We start from the raw sequence: 6,000 nt of genomic DNA, 5'->3' as shown, positions 1-6,000 counted from the left end.
TATAGAGCTCCTGTTCCTGAGTCATGAAGTCACAGAGTGATACAGTGTGGAAACAGGCCCTTTGGCCCAACTTGCCCAGACCGACGAACATGTCCCAGCTATACTAGTCCCATCTGCCCACGTTCGGTCTATATCCCTCCAAACCTGTCCTATCCATGTACCTGTCTAATAGTTTCTAGAATGATGGGATAGTCCCTGCCTCAACTACCCTTCTGTCAGCTTGTCCCATACGCCCTTTGTGTGAAAAATTTACCCCTCAGATTCCTATTAAATCTCGTCACCTTCAACTTATGTCCCTTGGTCCTCGGTTTGCCTACTCTGGGCAAGTGCATCTACCCGATCTATTCCTCTCACGATTTTATACTCTAGGACCTTATTGGTATTGGTGGCTTTCAGAATTGCTTGGTTAATGTTTGTTGGAGGGATTTGTTTCTTTTGCCCTGTGGTTTGTACCCTGAATCATGTACTGTCCAATCACCCTCTAAATTATCGCTCAGATCAGAACAGCACACAAAAAAATATATTGTGGAGCAATGGTGAGCTTCTCAAAGAAGTTGGCTTATACAGGCCTCAGTAGTATATAGTGGAAAGCATCCTGAGAGGACACATAGTACTAGTATTGATATTCATTATATTAAAAAAAAAATCTACATTGTTTACTCTTTCTATGTGTCTCTGATCACTGCATAATGAGAAACAGTGGAAATGACTTTCTAACAAAACTGGCAGTGAGAGTACCTTCCATGCAGTTAATGGGCTGAACCTTAGGCTCTGCTGCCAAGGCATGTCTGTTGATCTTTCACTGGAGAGCCACAGAGGTTATGCCTTAAGGAAGCTAGATATATGTGACCACTATAAGTAAGATGACTGTAGAGCTTACATAGGAGTCAAGCCAACAGTAGGCACAAATCATATCCAGTACCATCCAGCCAATTAACTTTCTCCTGCTTATCATCAGGTTGGATTACCACAGTCGTTTTATTAGCTCAGGAAGTTCCTCTTGGTAATTCAATTAAATAGCACTATTGATGCTTTGCCTGAAAATAATTATAAACAATAAAAACTTGCTTGTTAAATTGAGAGTGATCTGAATTAAAAACGATATTAGATATAAAATGAAGAAAATTAGGTTAGAGTTAACGTTATACTTAATAAGTTGTCTCAACTCTAATCGCAGAAGATTAGTCTTGAATGTATCAGTCACATCCATCTGCTTGGTCAGATCTAAATGCAATTATCCAGTTAATGCCACATTATAGGAACATTTATGCTGTGTGGGTGCCCACACATAACATAATTTTATTGAAAGTGATTTTGTTTTTGATATTTTGCAGCACTGCAGAGGTCCAATTTTCTATTCTTCTTTATTATTAAATCACTATTTTAAGGAGCAGAAATAAACATTTCTGCAGTCTCCAGAAACAATGCCTCTCTATTTATTTCACATTAATGTAGTAGTTTGCTGTGATCCAAAGGCCACTCTTTAAAACTTGTGTCATTTGATACCGCGCTAATTGAGGAGTACAGATTGATGATCAGTATGGACGATGGACTGAAGGGCTTTCTGCTGTGCTATATGAATCAATGGCTTGACTATTGAAGTTATGTGGCTTTGTTTTTTAATTCATAAACTTGGAAAATCATATTTGATTCAGATGCTATTGCCTAACTAACAGGAGCATGCCTATTCAGGATCTCAATTGTGTTGTCAGAAAACGTAAAGGAAATTTGGAAGCTGAAGTTCCTGCCTGAATACCTTTGCAGTGCCCATAACACCAGAACCGGGAAAACTACCATTCCCTGAACCATTTCCATTGGTCCATTGGAGAGACAGAGTGGGCAGCTATCTGCAGAGCCAAAAGAGATGGGGGAGATAGTGAACAATTTATTTTCTTCGGTATTCACGAAGGAGAAGGATATTGAATTATGTGAGGTAAGGGAAACGAGTAGAGTAGCTATGGATACTATGAGTTTCAAAGTAAAAGAAGTACTGACACTTTTGAAAAATATAAAAGTGGATAAGTCTCCAGGTCCTGACAGGATATTCCCTAGGACGTTGAGGGAAGTTAGTGTAGAAATAGCCGGGGCTATGACAGAAATATTTCAAATGTCATTAGAAACGGGAATAGTCCCCGAGGATTGGCGTACTGCGCATGTTGTTCCATTGTTTAAAAGGGGTTCTAAGAGTAAACCTAGCAATTATACACCTGTTAGTTTGACTTCAGTGGTGGGCAAATTAATGGAAAAGATACTTAGAGATAATATATATAAGCATCTGGATAAACAGGGTCTGATTAGGAACAGTCAACATGGATTTGTGCCTGGAAGGTCATGTTTGACTAATCTTCTTGAATTTTTTGAAGAGGTTACTAGGGAAATTGACGAGGGTAAAGCAGTGGATGTTGTCTATATGGACTTTAGTAAGGCCTTTGACAAGGTTCCTCATGGAAGGTTGGTTAAGAAGGTTAAACTGTTGGGTATAAATGCAGGAATAGCAAGATGGATTCAACAGTGGCTGAATGGGAGAAGCCAGATGGTAATGGTGGATGGCTGTTTGTCGGGTTGGAGGCAGGTGACTAGTGGGGTGCCTCAGGGATCTGTGTTGGGTCCTTTGTCGTTTGTCATGTACATCAATGATCTGGATGAAGGGGTGGTAAATTGGATTAGTAAGTATGCAGATGATACCAAGATAGGGGGTGTTGTGGATAATGAAGAGGATTTCCAAAGTCTACAGAGTGATTTAGGCCATTTGGAAAAATGGGCTGAAAGATGGCAGATAGAGTTTAATGCTGATAAATGTGAGGTGCTACACCCTGGCAGGACAAATCAAAATAGGACGTACATGGTAAATGGTAACGAATTGTGGAATGCAATTGAACAGAGGGATCTAGGAATAACTGCATAGTTCCCTGAAGGTGGAATCTCATGTAGAAAGGGTGGTAAAGAAAGCTTTTGGTATGCTATCCTTTATAAATCAGAGCATTGTGTATAGAAGCTGGGATGTAATGTCAAAATTGTACAAGGCATTGGTGAGACCAAATCTGGAGTATGGTGTACAATTTTGGTTGCCCAATTATAGGAAGGATGTCAACAAAATAGAGAGAGTACAGAGGAGATTTACTAGAATGTTGCCTGGGTTTCAACAACTAAGTTACAGAGATAGGTTGAATAAGTTAGGTCTTTATTCTCTGGAGCGCAGAAGGTTAAGGGGGGACTTGATGGAGGTCTTTAAAATGATGAGAGGGATAGACAGAGTTGATGTGGGCAAGCTTTTCCCTTTGAGAATAGGGAAGATTCAAACAAGAGGACATGACCAGAATTAAGGGACAGAAGTTTAGGGGTAACATGAGGGGGTAAACTTCTTTACTCAGAGAGTGGTAGCGGTGTGGAATGAGCTTCCAGTGGAAGTGGTGGTGGCAGGTTCGTTGGTATCATTTAAAAATAAATTGGGTAGGCATATGTATGAGAAGGGAATGGAGGGTTATGGTTTGAGTGCAGGCAGGTGGGACTAAGGGAAAAATGTTGTTCAGCACGGACATGTAGGGCCGAGATGGCCTGTTTCCGTGCTGTAATTGTTATATGGTTATATGGTTATATGTGGTCTTAATGAGAACACGTAAACTGCACAATCTAGCTCAATCTAGCTGCTAGTGCTATCTGTCCCACTCAACAAAGCAAATACACAATTTTTTAGGCAAAGAGACTTGCATTGTTCAGTCACTGTGCAGTCCCACAAAGTTCTGTTTAAATGTAAAAAGAAATATGTATTCTTATACTCAAATTCCAGCATGTCTTTTACCTTCCTAGCGGCCTGGTACACATACACATTAGTTTTAAACAATTCTTGTTCAAGAGAGCAGGTCTCTTTTGAGCATTCATATTTTCCAATCTCTCGCTACTCAAAGGCTTACACTCAGCTTCTCGATTTTATTCAAGTGAAATTGATAAGCACATATTTTTCCACATAGTACTACCACATAGTTGTCAATTCACGTTTGAAGCTCCTTTGCTTTTACATCATTACTCACCTTTCTATTGGGGTTAAAATGTTCAGTAAATGTGGAATTATGGAATTTAACGTACTCAAATTGTTGACATAGATTATTAATAGTTGGGGTCCAAGAAATAATCACTCAGAATCACAGCATGGAAAAAAGGGTCTTTAGCCCCACTCTTCCATGTTGCAACGTTGCTGACTTGACTGAGTCCCATTTCCCTGTGTTTGGCTCATATACCTCTAAACCATTCCTGTCCACATCCCTATTCAAATATCTTAAAACAATTGTAATAGTACCCACCTCTTCTGGCAGTTTGTTCCACACACCCACCATCCTCTATTGTAAAAATGTTGTACTTCAGGTCTTCTTGAAATCTCTTCCCTTTCACATTAAAATTATGTCCTCTAGATTCAGACTCCGCTACTCTAGGAAAAAAAAGAACTGTGACCATGTTACCTATGCCCCTCATAATTTTATAAACCTTTATATGGTCACTCCTCAACATCCTGTACTCCAAGGAAAACAGTCCAAACGTATCCATTTTATCATTATAAATCAAGGCCTCCAGTTTCAGTAACATTCTTGTGAATCATTTCTCTACCTTTTCCAATGTATCAACCAGAACTCCATGCAATACTCCAAGTGCACCCTGACCAATATCTTATAACACATTGAACATAGTCTGTCAATCTGCAATGGACCATTCATTCCTACTCTTTCTTCCATCTTTCTCAATCTTCACATGTGTATTACTTCCAATTCTATGTGCAAAGACTGTGCTGAGTCATATTCTAAGTGGGGCCTGAAAATATTCTCAAGTTTCTCAGCGATGGATTTCACTCTAGTGAGAGATACTGGATCTAAAAACATCACATGTTCCTCTGCCCACATATTCTGCCTGACCTGCTGACTGTCTTCAAAACGTTCTGTTTTCATTCCACTAGTAATCTTCTAGATACATTTTCATCAACTCCAATTGATCAATGAAATATGATCTCCATTTCATAAATTCATACTAACTTTGCACATTCTTAAATTATATTATAGGTTCCAGCATTTCCCAATTCCCACCAGGTTGATGGATGGCAGTTCCTTTTTTCCTCGCTCTCAGTTTTCTTTAATTGAGGAGTTAGGTTTATTAGTTACCTAACTGCAGGAACCATGCCAAATTTTACAAAATCCTGAAGAAAATAAACAGAGCATCTGCTCTCTCCACAGTCGTCTATTTGATAACACTGGGATGTATAATATAAGGTCCTTGGGATTTACCATGTTTTAGGCTCATTAACTTTTCTGGTCGTATTTCTTTGTGAATATTAATTGATTTGACTGCCTTATTTGCTGCGGAACATTGATTCTCCGATAATTCTATGAGGATTGTTGCGTCTTCTTCCATGAATACAAGGTCTATTACCTTGCCAGTTGGATATTGATAATAATATGTCACCCTGTCCTAGCCTCTAAGGAGCACACTTTGGGCATTACTAGTATTTGTTTATGGCTCTACTGTAATCACATATTGTCTTTTTGTTGACTGATTAGCATGCAACAAACGCTTTCCACTGTACTTCAGTGCACGTGACGATAAACTAATCTTAAACTCAAACTCAAATGCAAACTCTTTTCCTTTTTTCCAACTTATAGAAACTTATATATTCTTGTTTTGTATTCATGCAGCTTTTCTCTTAATTTCAATTTGACTTTGTTTATCAATTTCTTTGTGCACCCGATTGAGGATGGCAGAGGGTGATTACTGCCGAAAATTTGAGCAACCATCACTTGGGCCTTTGCAGCTGATTTTCCTGATAGAATAACAGCAGTCTTTAGACATACAAACCACAATGCACATCCAGCCCATTCTCCCAAAAATCTGCTATGACTTCTTTCAATCATAGGTTGTGGTGATTTGGATGCAAGATTGGAGGTGCTCTATCTTCTCTTCTTAATCTGATATCCACTAATCTAAGCCTCTTTTTTTAAATCATATATAGTGGAAGAGTGA

Source organism: Leucoraja erinacea, chromosome 6 (genome assembly GCF_028641065.1).
Source record: "Leucoraja erinacea ecotype New England chromosome 6, Leri_hhj_1, whole genome shotgun sequence".
Lineage (NCBI taxonomy): Eukaryota > Metazoa > Chordata > Chondrichthyes > Rajiformes > Rajidae > Leucoraja > Leucoraja erinaceus.
The sequence above is the reverse complement of the archived record's forward strand: the minus strand, read 5'-3'. Positions refer to the sequence as shown.